General features: G+C 38.7%; 1 pseudogene; it reads right to left on the bottom strand.

Annotated features, from left to right (window-relative positions):
* Positions 1–6,452: 6,452 nt before the first annotated feature.
* On the bottom strand, positions 6,453–16,734 carry LOC143391458 (52 kDa repressor of the inhibitor of the protein kinase-like; annotated as a pseudogene).
* Positions 16,735–17,284: the final 550 nt, after the last annotated feature.

Below are 17,284 nucleotides of genomic sequence, written 5' to 3' on the forward strand. Positions count from 1 at the left end.
TATTTAACAAATATAGACAGCCAACCATAACTTTTAAGATGGGACAAGATTAATCAAGCTTTAAAATTTCTCAGATAAGCTTTGTAAACAACTTGGCTTATTTTCACTTGAAAAGAGAAAGATCTTTAATTTTTTAAGTGACATTTTTAGAAAGCTAGTATGTTGGTAATATGAAAAAACCTGAGTAAATTCCACTATTGTGTATGTCCACAAGAATTAGGTACTAATTAGAATAAGATGAACTATTCATGCATAATTTTATCAAAATGGATTCTATTGTCATATATAACTAAAAAGAATTATTAAAAGAAAAGAAGTCTGATATTTTTATACATCATTTGAATTCGAGTTTTCATCTAAAAATAAAGCAATGCAAGACTAAAACAGGCAAGCAAATAAATGCCATGATTTTATTACTACTATTGATGCAGCCATGAGGTATCTCCCCACACACCAAAGAACCATAATTCAGCTTCTCCAGGGACTCCCACCATAATTAAGCTTCTTGTCAGCAAGAGTTTACAAAGACTCTCAACAAGAATTTTGCAAAGAGCTCTCATTGTAGTTTGTAACTTCCTCTTTCTTTTAAATGCTAGGTCTGAAATTGAACTTTTACAAGAAATGCTTTCTCTGTTTTCTTGATAAAAACTTGTAAAACATCTGTCTAGCCTATGAATATGGGAAAGGAGTAACTGTTACATATCAGTTGTTGTATAACCACCCCACTGAGTATAAATCTAAGAATTTCCAGAGATTTTTATGCACATAAAGCTTAAATAAACCTGCTTTCTGAAAATTCTTTGGGTGTCCAGCCTCATCTGTCCTACATAATAACTATGTTTTCAGCAGAACTTTATAATATATTTTTAGAATTGGGTAACAAACACAGGGCCTCAAGCAAGATAGGAAAGTACTCTGCCACTGAGCTACATCCCTATCCTAGAAGAAAACAAAACAAAAAACCCCAAATCTCTTATTTATAAACACTTCAAAAACAAACAAATGTTACCATAGTCTAAAATGACAATATGGCCTGAACTTAAAATTGGAACATGTGTGTTAAGGAATTTGAAATACTTTCCAGGAACAATCTTTAACATGTTTAGTTACAGATTCTCTCTTTGAATATTATATCCAGACTCTTCCCTATAACCTAAGTAAAAGGCTTCTAGGACAGAAGTGCTTGTTCTGTCCTTGGCTGCTGATGAAAGAGGGCTTCCCATTAACTCTGTTACCAGGGAACTCCTTTTTCACTACCCTGATCAGATTCCAATTAACTTGTTTACTTTTTGTTTTTACAGAGACAGGTAAATGTGTCTTCATTTTCAATGTAGTACATGTACCTGATTGAAGAGAAATTTTTAAATGGATTTTCAACATGCCTTTGAGGTCAGACAAGCTTGCCACACTCTAGAATCCATGAGGAAGTCAAGTCATTGATTCACTGTCAAATTAAACAGGTGAGTAGGCCGCTTGAGAGATTAATCCAAATAAAGTCCTTCTTACCAGTATCCAACTGAATTTATTGTGTATCTATTAGTTTGACATCATTGGGAAATTCTAACTTTAAACTTAAAAATTCCCATCATCTATGAATTATCATAGATACTTAAAATGTAAGAGAAAAATCAAGCTAAGAACCCTCAAAGTATTCCTATGCTTTTTTATTTAGTCCAACTTTTATCTATATTTCTTTAAAAAGGTACTTAAATATGAATTTTCCACTTTTCTTGCATTAAGTTACTTAAGGGAGTATAATTAGCTCACATAGGGGCTGGGGATATAGCTCAGTTTGTAGAGTGCTTGCCTCGCATGCACAAGTCCCTGGGTTCAATCCCCAGCACCAAAAAAAAAAAAAAAAAAAAAAAAAAAAAATTAGCTCATGTAGACACTTGAAGCACTATTGACTATATTAAATGCACACACACACAGCTTTCAAGTTCTCATTTAGCTTCAGGTTCCCAATTTGTTATGAGGGTTCTTATAGTCAGAAGCAATTCATGGATGATACACAAAAACATCATGGAGAAAAGAAAGAAGACTCTAAGAGAGGAATTATTTGCAAAATGCTTCTTTATTTTAAAAAAGTATATTTACTGAAAAGTTAGTAAATTTGTGTATATATATATATATATATATATATATATATATATATACATGTGTGTGGGGGGGGTGTATAAATATGTGTCCAAAGTTTATAAAAAGTCATGGAACCACCACCCAGTTTAAGAAAAACAACATTACATTACCATTTATGTGGCTTACACGTCTCTTCCCAAACTGATTCTCATATCTCTGTCCTCTAAGTAAAAATTATCCTGTATTTTGTGAGTCACACATGTATTTTCCTTTAGAGTTCTAGCATTCATATTGTATTGATCAATATAGACTATTTATGTGTGCATAGTTTCCACTTCATATAAATAGAGTCATGCTGCCTATAGTATTAAATAATTGGCTTTATGAGCACCAAATTAAGGGCTAAGGTTTTATCCATGTTGTTTCTTATGGTTGAAATTAATTATTTTATATTAAATACAAAAAGCTCTATGAATATATTAGAGCTATTGTTCATTTTACTATTGATGAGCATTTGTATTTTGAGTTTTGTTTTTCTTTGCTATTAATTTTACTATTAACAATCTTATTCCTTTCTTCTGTTCATATGTAAGTTTTTTGAGGCATATACATAGGGATAGAATTACTAGGTTCAGAGTTAGCTCATCTGCCAATTTATTAGACAATATCTAATAAGATTATCCCAATGCTGCATTTTTTATATTTATTTTTTAGTTGTAGTTGGACACAACACTTTGTTTTATTTATTTATTTTTATGTGGTGCTGAGGATCCAACCCAGGACCTCACACATGCCTGGCAAGTGCTCTACTGCTGAGCCACAACTCCAGCCCCTGCAAGTTTTTTCCAAAATTTGAATTTTTAAGTGTATAATATTCATGCAAATCCAGTAGCAGTGAAAATAAATCTGATTGTAAGCTTACCTTTCTTATTCCAAAGTACTAGTTGCATTGAGTATCTTTTCATAGGCTTACATACCATTTGAGTTATGTTTTCTTTGAAGTAACTGTTTAAGTTGTTTTTCCACTAGATTATTTTAATTTTATTGATTTGTACAAACTTCTCATGCTAAGTCTTTATCAGTAATATCTTTATCAGTAGCCAATATCTTCTCAGTTTATTTTGTATCTTTTTGCTATGATGTGTTCAAATGAATATAATTCATTGATTTTTTACTTGTTCTTTTCAGTTATACATGACAGAATGTATTTTGACATATCATAAATACATAGCGTATAACTTCCCATTGTTGTGGTCATACATGATGTGGCGTTACAATGGTCTTGTATTCATATATGAACACAAGAAAGTTATGTCCAACTCCTTCTACTGTCTTTCCATTCTCATTCCCCCTTTCCTACCACTCCTTCCCCACTGCCATCAGAATATTCTACCTTTGCTTTTTTGGGAGGCTTATTTAATATAGCATGATTGCCTCCAGTTCCATTCATTAATCCACAAATGCTATAATTTCATTATTCTTTATTCCTAATATTGCATGGTGTAATTCTACCACATTTTCTTTATCCATTCGTCTATTGAAGAGCACCTAGGTTGGTTCCATAGCTTAGCTATTGTGAATTGAGCTGCTATGAATATTGATGTGGCTGCATCACTATAGAATGATTTTTTTAAGTCCTTTGGGTATATGCGGAAGAGTGGGATAACTGGGTTAAATAGTGGTTCCATTCCAAGTTTCCTGAGAATCTCCAAACTGCTTTCCAGAGTAGTTGTACCAATTCATAGTCCCACCAACAATGTATGAGTGAATCTTTTTCTCCACATTCTTGCTAACATTTATTGTTACTTGTATTCTTGATAATTTCCATTCTGACTGGAGTGAGATGGAATATCAGCGTAGTTTTAATTTGAATTTGCATTTCCCTAATTGCTAGTGATGAACATTTTTTTCATATATTTGTTGACCATCCATATTTCTTCTTCTGTGACGTGTCTGTTCAGTTCCTTTTCCCATTTATTGATTGTGTTATTTGTTTCTTGGGTGTTAAGCTTTTTGAGTTGTTTATATATCCTGGAGAAAAATTAAATTCTATTATTTTTGAGGATTATTTTGTGTTTTATAAATATTTTCTACTGAGGGAATATTCTTCTACATTGTTTTGTAAAATTGTTATATTATTTCATTTTCATTCAAGTTTTGATTTACTTATTGCATACTTTTGTGTATAACATGAGGTAAGAAGTTCCTTTTGTTTATTTCTAAGGGATTAATCAATTCTCCAAGTATTACACATTGACCAAGAAGGCCAGAAAAATCTGTGTTTGTTTGGATTCTATGATTTTGTTATTTATTTGAGATATCAATCTTGCAAACATCAAATTTTAATGTAAGTGTGAATTTAATTCTAGACTGAACTTTATACTAAGCAACTCATTTATCCATGTACTAGTATGGTGTGCTATCTGTATAACTTAATATCTGATAAGGTCAGTTTTCCATTGCTTTTTCTTTCTGTAGTGTCTTCTTAGTTCTTGGATTATCATATAAATGTTAAAAACAGCTTATGAAGTTCAACACAAACACACAAATGCCTGCTGTGATTTTGATCAGAATTTCATTGATTACATACCAATTTTTGTAGCTGTCATCTTCATGATAATATGTGAACATAGTTTGAGTTTGTCTGTTTTTTGTTTGTTTGTTGTTGGTACTGACTGACCTCAGGGATGCTTAACCACTGAAACAATTCCCCAGTCTTTTTCTATATTTCATTTAGAGACAGGGTCTTGCTGAGTTGCTTAGGGCCTCACTATGTTGCTAAAGTTGGCGTTGAACTCACAATCCTCCTGCGTAAGACTGGGAAGCTCCTAGCTAATTTACAGGAACGTCCCATCATTCCCAGTACAGTTTGTAATTTAACTGATTTTGATCTTTCTCAAAATTTTCAAGGCTATTTTATAATTATTTACAATATATTTTGCAAATCTCTTAAACATTCAGTGATTAAGAATAAAAATAAGTTGTCAATAATGAGTCACTCAAGTTACATGATGCTAACAGAAAAAAATTTAAAACTCATACACAAATCATTAGACAGCTGAACAATATGTGTAGACACAATTTACAATGCAAAAAGGAATTTGAATTATATTGAGGAAAAAAACTTAGAAATTTAATTTTTAATTTTAAAAAATTTAAGAAGTATTACAAGACAGTAGAATGTGTTCTAACATACATATGTTGAAAGTTATGTCCAATTCATTCTGTTATCTTTCTTATTGGTATTTCCTTCCTTCCACTCATTTCCATTTGTTTATTCAAATGAACATCTACTTTCCCCATCACCTTATTGTATGTTAGCATCCACAGAATAGAACATTTGGCCTTTGGTTTTATGGGATTGACTTATTTCATTTAGCATGATAGTCTCTAGTACTAGCAAATGCCATAATTTCATACTTTTTTATAGCTGAGTAATATTTCATTGTGTATATATACCACATTTTTAATGGATTCATTTGTTGAAGGGCATCAAGGTTGGTTCCATCGCTGAGCTATTGTGAACTGAGCTCCTATAAAAATTAATGTGGCTGCATCACTACAGTATGCTGATTTTAAGTCCTTTGGGTATAAACCAAGGAGTAGGATAACTAGGTTAAATAGTGGTTCCACTGCAAGTTTCCTGAGGAATCTCCATACTGCTTTCCATAGTGGTTGCACCAATTTGCAGTCCCACCAGCAATGTATGAGTGTACATTTTCTCCACATCCTCATTTAAATATATTGTCATTTGTATTCTTTTTTTAAACAAAATTCACATTTATTTAGATTGAAATAAACTATACAAAATTGATTTTCTTCACCAAAAATAACAGCAATATTCTCTGTATTATTTCTAGATAAACCGCGAAACATTTATTTTGTAGGTTTTCCAGGTTTTGCTTATAAATCAAGTCGAGGCAGTAGATATAGTCATGGAAAAAGAAAACAGACAAGTTGCCCATATCCACAGCCTCTGATTCTGTCTTGACCGTGAAGCAGAAGTGTTCACCATTTACCTGCTAAAATGAAGGTGTAGGCTTATGAAGACGTAGGCTCAACAAAGGAATGTAAACAGCAACAACCAGATGTGGAACAACTATAGCAAGCTCTTCCACTCAAATTTTAACTGTAACTTGTTCTTTAAGTTCTTTTGATAAAGACAAAATCTATACTGAAATCTGTTTGGTGAGCTCACAACTCTAGTTAATTCCCTTAATTGTCCATTACAGATTTTAACACACTTAAAACTCCTAATAGTCAAAGGTCAACAGTAGGCTTCATTGTAACATTTCATAAGATGCATTCTTTTCTTATACCTCCTCAATTTATTTCTTCAAAATTGATAATAATACCTGACAACTGAATCCATGGTAATAATACATTTTATAACCTAAAAGACTTAACTAAAACAATTTCAGAGTGCTACTAGCAGAGGTCACGCAGAGGTGAAATGTGGTACTTCCAATGCAGTCTTCTGGAAGAACAGACAATTTTTCAAAGCACGAGAGCTCAAACAGGTGCCATGTACATAGGCAGATTACCAATGGCTAATGTATTCATGAGGCCTGTAGGCAAAGATATTCAGTGATAAGTGACCTACATATACCTTACGGATTTTCTTCCAAATATCAAATATAAGAGAAAGCCCATTTAAAAAGTCTTTTAGGTATTTTCAACAGTTTCTGAATTATCTGTAGGAAGCTCTGACTTAGTTGTATATAGTTTGATATATGTGTCTACCATTAAATCCAGATCATGTTTTATATCAAAATTTATGTTAAGCAAAGCCAAGTTACTTGACCTTTGGTCTGTCAAAGTGTTCCTCAAGCATGCTTTAAGACGCTTTCGTCAATTTTCTTTTCTTTTTTTTTTTTATTGTTGGTTGTTCAAAACATTACATAGTTCTTGATATATCATATTTCACACTTTGATTCAAGTGGGTTATGAACTCCCATTTTTACCCCGTATACAAATTGCAGAATCACATCAGTTACACTTCCATTGATTTATATATTGCCATACTAGGGTCTGTTGTATTCTGCTGCCTTTCCTATCCTTTACTATCCCCCTCCCCTCCCCTCCCCTCCCCTCTTCTCTCTCTACCTACTCTACTGCAGTTCATATCTCCCCCTTGTATTATTTTTCCCTTTCCCCTTGCTACCTCTTGTATGTAATTTTGTATAACCCTGAGGGTCTCCTTCCATTTCCATGCAATTTCCCTTCTCCCTCCCTTTCCCTCCCACCTCTCGTCCCTGTTTAATGTTAATCTTCTTCTCATGCTCTTCGTCCCTACTCTGTTCTTAGTTACTCTCCTTATATCAAAGAAGACATTTGTCATTTGTTTTTTAGGGATTGGCTGGCTTCACTTAGCATAATCTGCTCTAATGCCAACCATTTCCCTCCAAATTCTATGATTTTGTCATTTCTTAATGCAGAGTAATACTCCATTGTGTATAAATGCCACATTTTTTTTATCCATTCGTCTATTGAAGGGCATCTAGGTTGGTTCCACAGTCTTGCTATTGTGAATTGTGCTGCTGTGAACATCGATGTAGCAGTGTCCCTGTAGCATGCTCTATTTAGGTCTTTGGGAATAGACCGAGAAGGGGAATAGCTGGGTCAAATGGTGGTTCCATTCCCAGCTTTCCAAGAAATCTCCATACTGCTTTCCAGATTGGCTGCACCAATTTGCAGTCCCACCAACAATGAACAAGTGTACCCTTTTCCCCACATCCTCGCCAGCACTTGTTGTTGTTTGACTTCCTAATGGCTGCCAATCTTACTGGAGTGAGATGGTATCTTAGGGTGGTTTTGATTTGCATTTCTCTGACTGCTAGGGATGGTGAGCATTTTTTCATGTACTTGTTGATTGATTGTATGTCCTCCTCTGAGAAGTGTCTGTTCATGTCTTTGGCCCATTTGTTGATTGGGTTATTTGTTATCTTGTTGTCTAATTTTTTGAGTTCTTTGTATACTCTGGATATTAGGGCTCTATCTGAAGTGTGAGGAGTAAAGATTTGTTCCCAGGATGTAGGCTCCCTATTTACCTCTCTTATTGTTTCTTTTGCTGAGAAAAAACTTTTTAGTTTGAGTAAGTCTCATTTGTTGATTCTAGTTATTAACTGTTGTGCTATGGGTGTCCTATTGAGGAATTTGGAGCCCGACCCCACAGTATGTAGATCGTAGCCGACTTTTTCTTCTATCAGACGCCGTGTCTCTGATTTGATATCAAGCTCCTTGATCCATTTTGAGTTAACTTTTGTGCATGGCGAGAGAAAGGGATTCAGTTTCATTTTGTTGCATATGGATTTCCAGTTTTCCCAGCACCATTTGTTGAAGATGCTATCCTTCCTCCATTGCATGCTTTTAGCCCCTTTATCAAATATAAGATAGTTGTAGTTTTGTGGATTGGTTTCTGTGTCCTCTATTCTGTACCATTGGTCCACCGCCTGTTTTGGTACCAGTACCATGCTGTTTTTGTTACTATTGCTCTGTAGTATAGTTTGAAGTCTGGTATCGCTATACCGCCTGATTCACCCTTCCTGCTTAGCATTGTTTTTGCTATTCTGGGTCTTTTATTTTTCCATATGAATTTCATGATTGCTTTCTCTATTTCTATAAGAAATGCCATTGGGATTTTGACTGGCATTGCTTTAAACCTATAGAGAACTTTTGGTAATATTGTCATTTTGATGATGTTAGTTCTGCCTATCCATGAACAGGGTATATTTTTCCATCTTCTAAGATCTTCTTCTATTTCTCTCTTTAGGGTTCTGTAGTTTTCATTGTATAAGTCTTTCACCTCTTTTGTAAGGTTGATTCCTAAGTATTTTATTTTTTGGGGGGATATTGTGAATGGAGTGGTTGTCCTCATTTCCATTTCAGAGGATTTGTCACTGATATACAGGAATGCCTTTGATTTATACGTGTTGATTTTATATCCTGCCACTTTGCTGAATTCATTTATTAGCTCTAATAGTTTCTTTGTAGACCCTTTTGGGTCTGCTAGGTATAGAATCATGTCATCTGCAAATAGTGATAATTTAAGTTCTTCTTTTCCTATTTTTATGCCTTTAATTTCTTTCGTCTGTCTAATTGCTTTGGCCAGTGTTTCGAGAACTATGTTGAACAGAAGTGGTGAGAGAGGGCATCCCTGTCTTGTTCTAGATTTTAGAGGGAATGCCTTCAATTTTTCTCCATTCAGAATGATGCTAGCCTGAGGCTTAGCATAGATTGCTTTTACAATGTTGAGGTAATTCCTGTTATCCCTAGTTTTTCTAGCGTTTTGAACATAAAGGGATGCTGTACTTTGTCGAATGCTTTTTCTGCATCTATCGAGATGATCATATGGTTCTTATTTTTAAGTCTATTGATGTGGTGAATAACATTAATTGATTTCTGTATATTGAACCAGCCTTGCATCCCAGGGATGAATCCTACTTGATCATGGTGCACAATTTTTTTGATATGTTTTTGAATCCGATTTGCCAGAATTTTATTGAGGATTTTTGCATCTAGGTTCATTAGAGATATTGGTCTGTAGTTTTCTTTCTTTGAAGTGTCTTTGTCTGGTTTCGGGATCAGGGTGATGTTGGCCTCGTAGAATGAATTTGGAAGTTCTCCCTCTTTTTCTATTTCCTGAAATAGCTTGAAAAGTATTGGTATTAGTTCCTCTTTAAAGGTTTTGTAAAACTCTGCTGTATACCCATCCGGTCCTGGGCTTTTCTTAGTTGGTAGTCTTTTGATGGTTTCTTCTATTTCCTCAATTGATATTGGTCTGTTTAGGTTGTCTATATCCTCCTGCCTTAATCTGGGCAGGTCATATGACTTAAGAAATTTATCGATGCCTTCACTATCTTCTATTTTATTGGAGTATAAGAATTCAAATAGTTTCTGATTATCTTCTGTATTTCTGAAGTGTCTGTTGTGATATTGCCTTTTTCATCCCGTATGCTAGTAATTTGATTTCTCTCTCTTCTTCTCTTCGTTAGCATGGCTAAGGGTCTGTCGATTTTATTTATTTTTTCAAAGAACCAACTTTTAGTTTTGTCAATCTTTTCAATTGTTTCTTTTGTTTCGATTTCATTAATTTCAGCTCTGATTTTAATAATTTCTTGCCTTCTACTTCTTTTGCTGTTGTTTTGCTCTTCTTTTTCTAGGATTTTGAGATGGAGTATGAGATCATTTATTTGTTGGTTTTTTCTTTTTTTAAGGAATGAACTCCAAGCAATGAATTTTCCTCTTAGAACTGCTTTTAATATGTCCCATAGATTCCGATATGTTTTGTCTGTGCTTTCATTTATCTCTAAGAATTTTTTAATTTCCTCCTTGATGTCTTCTATAACCCATTGATCATTTAGTAACCAATTGTTCATTCTCCAAGTGATGCATGTTTTTTCCTTCCTTCTTTTATCGTTGATTTTCAGTTTCATTCCATTATAATCAGATAAGATGCATGGTATTATCTCCACTCCTTTAAATTGTCTAAGAGTTGCCTTGTGACATAATATATGATCTATTTTTGAGAAGGATCCATGTGCTGCTGAGAAAAAAGTGTAACTGCTTGATGTTGGGTGGTATATTCTATATATATCAATTAAGTCTAGGTTATTAATTGTGTTATTGAGTTCTATAGTTTCCTTATTCAACTTTTGTTTGGAAGATCTGTCTAGTGGTGAGAGAGGTGTGTTGAAGTCTCCCATGATTATTGTATGTTGGTCTATTAGACTCTTAAACTTGAGAAGAGTTTGTTTGATGAACATAGCTGCACCGTTGTTTGGGGCATATATATTTATGATAGTTATGTCTTGTTGGTGTATGGTTCCCTTGAGCAGTATGTAGTGTCCCTCTTTATCCCTTTTGATTAACTTTGGCTTGAAATCTATTTTATTTGATATGAGTATGGACACTCCTGCTTGTTTCCGAAGTCCATATGAGTGATATGATTTTTCCCAACATTTCACCTTCAGTCTATGTATGTCTTTTCCTATCAAATGCGTCTCCTGTAGGCAGCATATTGTTGGGTCTTGTTTTGTGATCCATTCTACTAGCCTGTGTCTCTTGATTGGTGAGTTTAAGCCATTAACATTTAGGGTTATTATTGAGATATGGGTTGTTCTTCCAGCCATATTTGTTTATTTATGTTACTAAACATGGTTTGTTTTCCTTTTTGATTATTTTTCCCCCTTTACTGTCCTACCTCCCACTGTTGGTTTTCATTGTTATTTTCCATTTCCTCTTCCTGTAATGTTTTGCCGAGGATGTTTTGAAGACATGGTTTTCTAGCCGCAAATTCTTTTAACTTTTGTTTATCGTGGAAGGTTTTAATTTCATCTTCCATCCTGAAGCTTAATTTCGCTGGATACATGATTCTTGGTTGGAATCCATTTTCTTTCAGTTTTTGAAATATGTTATTCCAGGATCTTCTAGCTTTCAGAGTCTGTGTTGAAAGATCAGCTGTTATCCTGATTGGTTTACCCCTAAATGTAATCTGCTTCCTTTCTCTTGTAGCTTTTAAAATTCTCTCCTTATTCTGTATGTTGGGCATCTTCATTATAATGTGTCTAGGTGTGGATCTCTTATGATTTTGCACATTCGGCGTCCTGTATGCTTCTAGGATTTGGGATTCTGTCTCATTCTTCAAGTCTGGGAAGTTTTCTCGTATTATTTCATTGAATAGGTGGCTCATTCCTTTGGTTTGGACCTCTATACCTTCCTGTATCCCAATGACTCTTAAGTTTGGTCTCTTTATATTATCCCATATTTCTTGGATGTTCTGCTCATGGTTTCTTAACAGTTTTGCTGAGCTGTCTATGTTCTTTTCAAGTTGAAATACTTTGTCTTCATTGTCTGATGCTCTATCTTCTAAGTGTTCTACTCTGCTGGTAGTATTCTCAATTGAGTTTTTAAGTTGGTTTATTGCTTCCTGCATTTCTAGGATTTCTGTTTGTTTGTTTTTTATTACCTCTATCTCCCTGTATAGTTGATCTTTTGCTTCTTGGATTTGTTTATGTAATACATTGTCGAAGTGGTCGAAGTGATCTTTCATTGTCTGATTTTGCTGTCTAATGTCTTCCTTGAGACTCCAGATCATCTGCAGCATGTATATCCTGAATTCTTTATCTGACATTCCATCTGCTGCAGCTATTACCTCTTCTAAAGTTGAGTTGACCTGCATTGCTTGTGGTCCTTTCTTTCCTTGTCTTTTCATATTGCTCGTGTTTCTTTCTGCTTAGTGAAACTGTTGTGTTTTTGAAATTTTCCCCCTATATATTTATATTGCTCTTGTATAGTTGAAAAGTCTCCCTTGCAGGGGCGGGCGGCAGCTCTGCTCCTCCTCCAATTGGGGTGATCTGTCTACCACGCTGGCGGGCCGCTGGGACTGTTCTGCCGGTCGGTCGCAGGTCTGCCTACCTTGGAGGCGCGGGCAGCGGCTCTGCTCTGCCCTTCCTCCAATTGGTGTGACGTGTCTACCACGTCCGTGAACCCCTGGGCCTGTTCTGCCAGTTAGTCGCAGATCTGACTACCTTGCAGGCGCGGGCGGCGGCTCTGCTCTGCCCCTTCTCCAATTGGGTTGTCGTGAATACCACGCCGGCAGGTCGCTGGGCCTGTTCTGGGCGCGGGCTGCGGCTCTGCTCTGCCCCTCCCCCAAGTGGTGTGACGTGTCTACCACGCCGGCAGGCCGCTGGGCCTGTTCCGCCAGTCTGTCACAGGCCTGCCTATTTGGCGGGCTCGGGTGGAGGATCTGCTCTGCCCCTACTCCAATTGAGGTGTCGTGACTACTACGCCGGCAGGTCGCTGGACCTGTTCTGGGCGCGGGTGGCGGCTCTGCTCTGTCCCTGCTCCAATTGGGTTGACGTGACTACGACACTGTCGGGCCGCTGGGCCTGCTCCGACCGCAGGCGAAGGCTCTGCTCTGCCCCTACTCCAATTGGCATGACAGGTGACGTGTCTACCACACCAGCAGGCCGCTGGGCCTGATCTGCCGGTCGGACGGGTCTGCCTACCTTGCGGACTCGGGAGGCAGCTCTGCTCTGCCCCTCCTCCAATTTGTGTGACGTGTCTACCACACCAGTAGACCACTGGGCCTGTTCCGCCAGTCGGTCGCAAGTCTGTCTACTTTGCAGGCTCGGGCGGCGGCTCTGCTCTGCCCCTACTCCAAATGGGGTGATGTGGCTGCCACGCCGGCGGGCCGCTGGGCCTGATGCGGGCTCGGGGAGCGGCTCTGCTCTGCTCTGCCCCTCCCCCAAGTGGTGTGACGTGTCTACCACGCCGGCAGGCCGCTGGGGCTGTTCCGCCAGTCTGTCACAGGCCTGCCTACCTTGCGGGCGCGGGTGGAGGATCTGCTCTGCCCCTTCTCCAAATGGAGTGATGTGACTGCCACGGTGGCGGGCTGCTGGGCCTGATCCGGGCTCGGGGAGCGGCTCTGCTCTGCCCCTCCCCCAAGTGGTGTGACGTGTCTACCACGCCGGCAGGTCGCTGGGGCTGTTCTGCCAGTCTGTCAAGGCCTGCCTACCTTGCGGACGCGGGTGGAGGATCTGCTTTCCCCCTACTCCAGTTGGGGTTTCTTGACAACCATGCCGGCAGGTCGCTGGGCCTGTTCCGGGCTCCGGCGGCGGCTCTGCTTCGCCCCTCTGGCCTCCACAGTATTCAGCAGGACCCGGACCGAGAAACAGTTTCCGCGGGTTCTTTATCCCTGGGCCAGAGCAGTTCCGGGAGCCAGAATTCGGCCTCTCCGGACTTGGTGCATGCTCTGACAGGAGCAGGCTCCAAGAAGCAGTTTCCGTGGGTTCTATAGCCTTGGGCCAGAGCAGCTCCAGGAGCCGGAGCTCCGCCGCTCCGGGCTCGGTGCGTGTTCTGATAGGAGCAGGCTCCAAGAAGCAGTTTCCGCGTGTTATTTAGCACTAAGTCTGAGCAATTTGTCTGCGAGACGCAGACAATTGTCAGCCTGAAATTACCTGTTCTATAGCTGAAAGAGCTGCAATCAGTCGAAAACAAGGATGGTGACGTCAGCTCTCCAAGATGGTGGCCGCTGGCTTCCTCCGTGGTCTGACCGGTGTGGAGAACCGAACTGGACCGTTTCCTTCCCCCGTCTCCAATCCAGAATTCAGCTCCGAGCTCAGCAAATGCCTAGCTGGCAGGAACCCGCAGAATCAGCATCGCTGTATCTCTGCGCCACCAGCCCGTCGTTTCCCAGTGCGCGCCGCAGACTCAAGCCGCGGGGCTATCTGCCTAACAAGCAGCGCTCCATATGGACAGATCGCTCGCGTTTGAGCCCCTGAAGCTGATCCTCGTGCGATGAAAATCCTTCCACTAGGTTTTGGAGCACCCCAATTTTGTTGGAAATTCCTAACAAGATAGCTTTTAGCCGTTCTAACTCGTCATTTTCCCTCACAGTGACGCAGTACACGGAGTTACTGCACTCCCTTCGCGGCCATCTTCCCTCCTCCTTTCGTCCATTTTCATAGCGTTCATTCTCAACCTTCATTACAGGAAGAATACACAGGACCTTCAGCAAAGCATATACATTAGGAAAAAACTTGATATCAGGCAAATGAAGGGCTTCATAAATGGTGGATGGAAGCTCTATATCTTTCCCTCGATGTTTCCATTTGATTCTCCAACAGTGTAGCTCAGCTGAAAGCGTGTCGGGATTAGGCAAGTCACTTCTGTACATGTCAGCATGGTGCTCCTCTGATGTATTAAATTTGAGCTGTCCCATGACTGACGGTACAAGAGATAAGCATTTAAGAGCTTTGAGGTGCTGTTCTGAAAATATATCTTTAAGTTCCTGAATGATGTGTTCCACTGTTGGAACACTTAGGGTTTCTTTATAGTAACTTTCAGAGGTTAGCTGAGATTCCAGGTTACCCTGCTGAGCCCTACGAAATTTCCCAGGAAGTTTCATCTGAATATCAAGTTTGGTTGCTAAATTTGTTGCTTCCTCAAACCAAAACTCATGATAAACTTCAATATTTTCCATTACTTCATTGAGTGAATGTAGTACTGCAGTTAAGCTACTGGCAGCAAAGAAGACATCAGAAGTCTGTCCCTGGAGATTTTTCCCAAAGGCTCTTGTAAAAGATAAGACATTTTTAAGAACAACATTGGTAACAATGAAATCAAAATCTGTTACTGCACTACAGAGTACAAATGCTCGACCAGTTTTACAATTATTCCATCTAATATTTGTGTCACTATTTATACCATCTAAACATAAAACAAGTGCTTGCAGGAGATCCACCAAAATTTCAAAAGCATCATGCCTGCCTGTCCACTGAGAATGGCAAATTTCCTTCAGTTCTTTACCCCTTTCTTCACTGTTCTGAAAAAGAACAGAAATTACATTGTCAAGTTCTAATAGCAGTTGTGGTGATCAATGGAAAAAAGAACAAACTTCTTCAATTGTTCCTAATGCAACAGACACCCCCATCACAGGCACTGATTTTGCCAATCACATATTTAAGGCACAGGAAGAGCAGAGTGTGTAGATAGCTTGAGGGTATTTCTCTAAAAGTCTAGAAGCAACAACTTTCATTTTGGAAGAGAATCCGCTAGACACAATGTAAGCCTGGCCACGACAATACTCTATATTTAGTCCCCACTTCTCAGTTATGGTAGTGTGAAATTTCACAGCCAAAATTTCTGCATCAGCTTCATAAGGCAGGAAGCCCACAAATTCTTCTCTCAAGTTATGAGACTCATCTACAAACCTCACCAACACGGGAGGGTGCTCTTCCCCTGCTATGTCCACCACATCATCAGTGATAATGGAAAAGAAGTGCGAGTCTCTCACTTCCCTGAGGGTTTCTTCCCGGATGCAACTCTCACAGATCTCCAGCATCTGTTTCTGTTGTGTTTTTGAACAGAACAATGTGTTAACTGCTGTGGTCTCAAAGCGTTTTCTCAAGACCTCTTCACCAGAATTTATGCGGCACTCCAACAGGGCCTGAAAGTTATCAGGAGTGAAGAGACCTTCTGGGATTTCATCAGCCTCATGCCCGTCCAGAGGTATATTTTGTTTTCCCATAAGAATCAAAATTTCAAATAAAGATTTTAAGTATTCTTTGTTTTCCTTCTCTTCAAGGGTTAAAGGCAAAATATCTTCATCCTGTTCATCACCCCCTTCTTCTGCACTGGGGTTCTGAGCATTGCTATTGTTTGTTTCTTTATGTTTTTGTTCCTGTTCAGAAGTTTCATCAATTTTTTTCTGTTTCAGTGTCCTGATTTCATCTTCACTCAATTCTTTTATTCGTTTTCTGTGTCTACTATGTGGATTGTTCAAATGACTGGTAAGATCAAATATTGTTGGTATTGCATTATCTCGAAGTACTGTCCTATAAGGACTCTCCCAATGACTTCACAAGTATCTGCTTCAATTAATTTTGAGAAATAAAATAACCCAATCATTCTTTAGTTTTCTGATGCCTCTGCAAAATGTATAGTTCTACAGATCATAGAGGTCTCGAAGTGTTTGGCACATAATCGATAATGTTTATTTAGTTGATCAGGTGTTTTATCTTCCAAGTCAGCTCTCCTACAATTCTCCACCCACTTCTGGCATCTGGCCGGATCCGGCGGGAACCTGAAGAAGGCCAGGTCGGACTGCTTGCTCTTCCGCGTGCAGTTGGGGGCAGCCCAGAAGTTCGGCATCCTCGCCCGCCTGCCGGCTGGCCCACCCCTCCCCTCCCCGCCTCCTCAGGGCAGCCACCCGCCCGTCAGGGCCGGGGAGGGGAGCCAGGCCGGCCGGCTGGCTCGGCATGGCCGGGGCGCGGGGAGGGGCGGGCGCGCAAGAAGCCGTCATTTGTATTCTTGATACTTGCGATTCTGACTAGAGTAAGATGGAACCTCTGTGTGGTTTTAATTTGCATTTCTCCAATTGCTAGAGATGTCAAACACTTTTTCATACATTTATTAATGATTTATATTTCTTCTATGAAGTACCTGTTCAGTTCCTTTTCCCATTTGTTGATTGAATTATTTGTTATTTTTGGAGTTAAGTTTTTTGCATGTTTTGTATATCCTGGAGAGTAATGCTTTATTTGAGGTGCTGGTGGCAAAGATTTTCTCCTATTCTGCAGTTTCTTTCTTATTGTTCTTGATTGTTTCCCTTGATGTGAAGAAGCTTTTTAGTTTGATACCATCTCACTTATTGATTTTTTATTTACTTCTTGTGATTTAGGAGTCTTTGAGGAGGTAAGTT

The sequence above is a fragment of the Callospermophilus lateralis genome, chromosome 2 (assembly GCF_048772815.1).
Source record: "Callospermophilus lateralis isolate mCalLat2 chromosome 2, mCalLat2.hap1, whole genome shotgun sequence".
Taxonomy (NCBI): Eukaryota; Metazoa; Chordata; class Mammalia; order Rodentia; family Sciuridae; genus Callospermophilus; species Callospermophilus lateralis.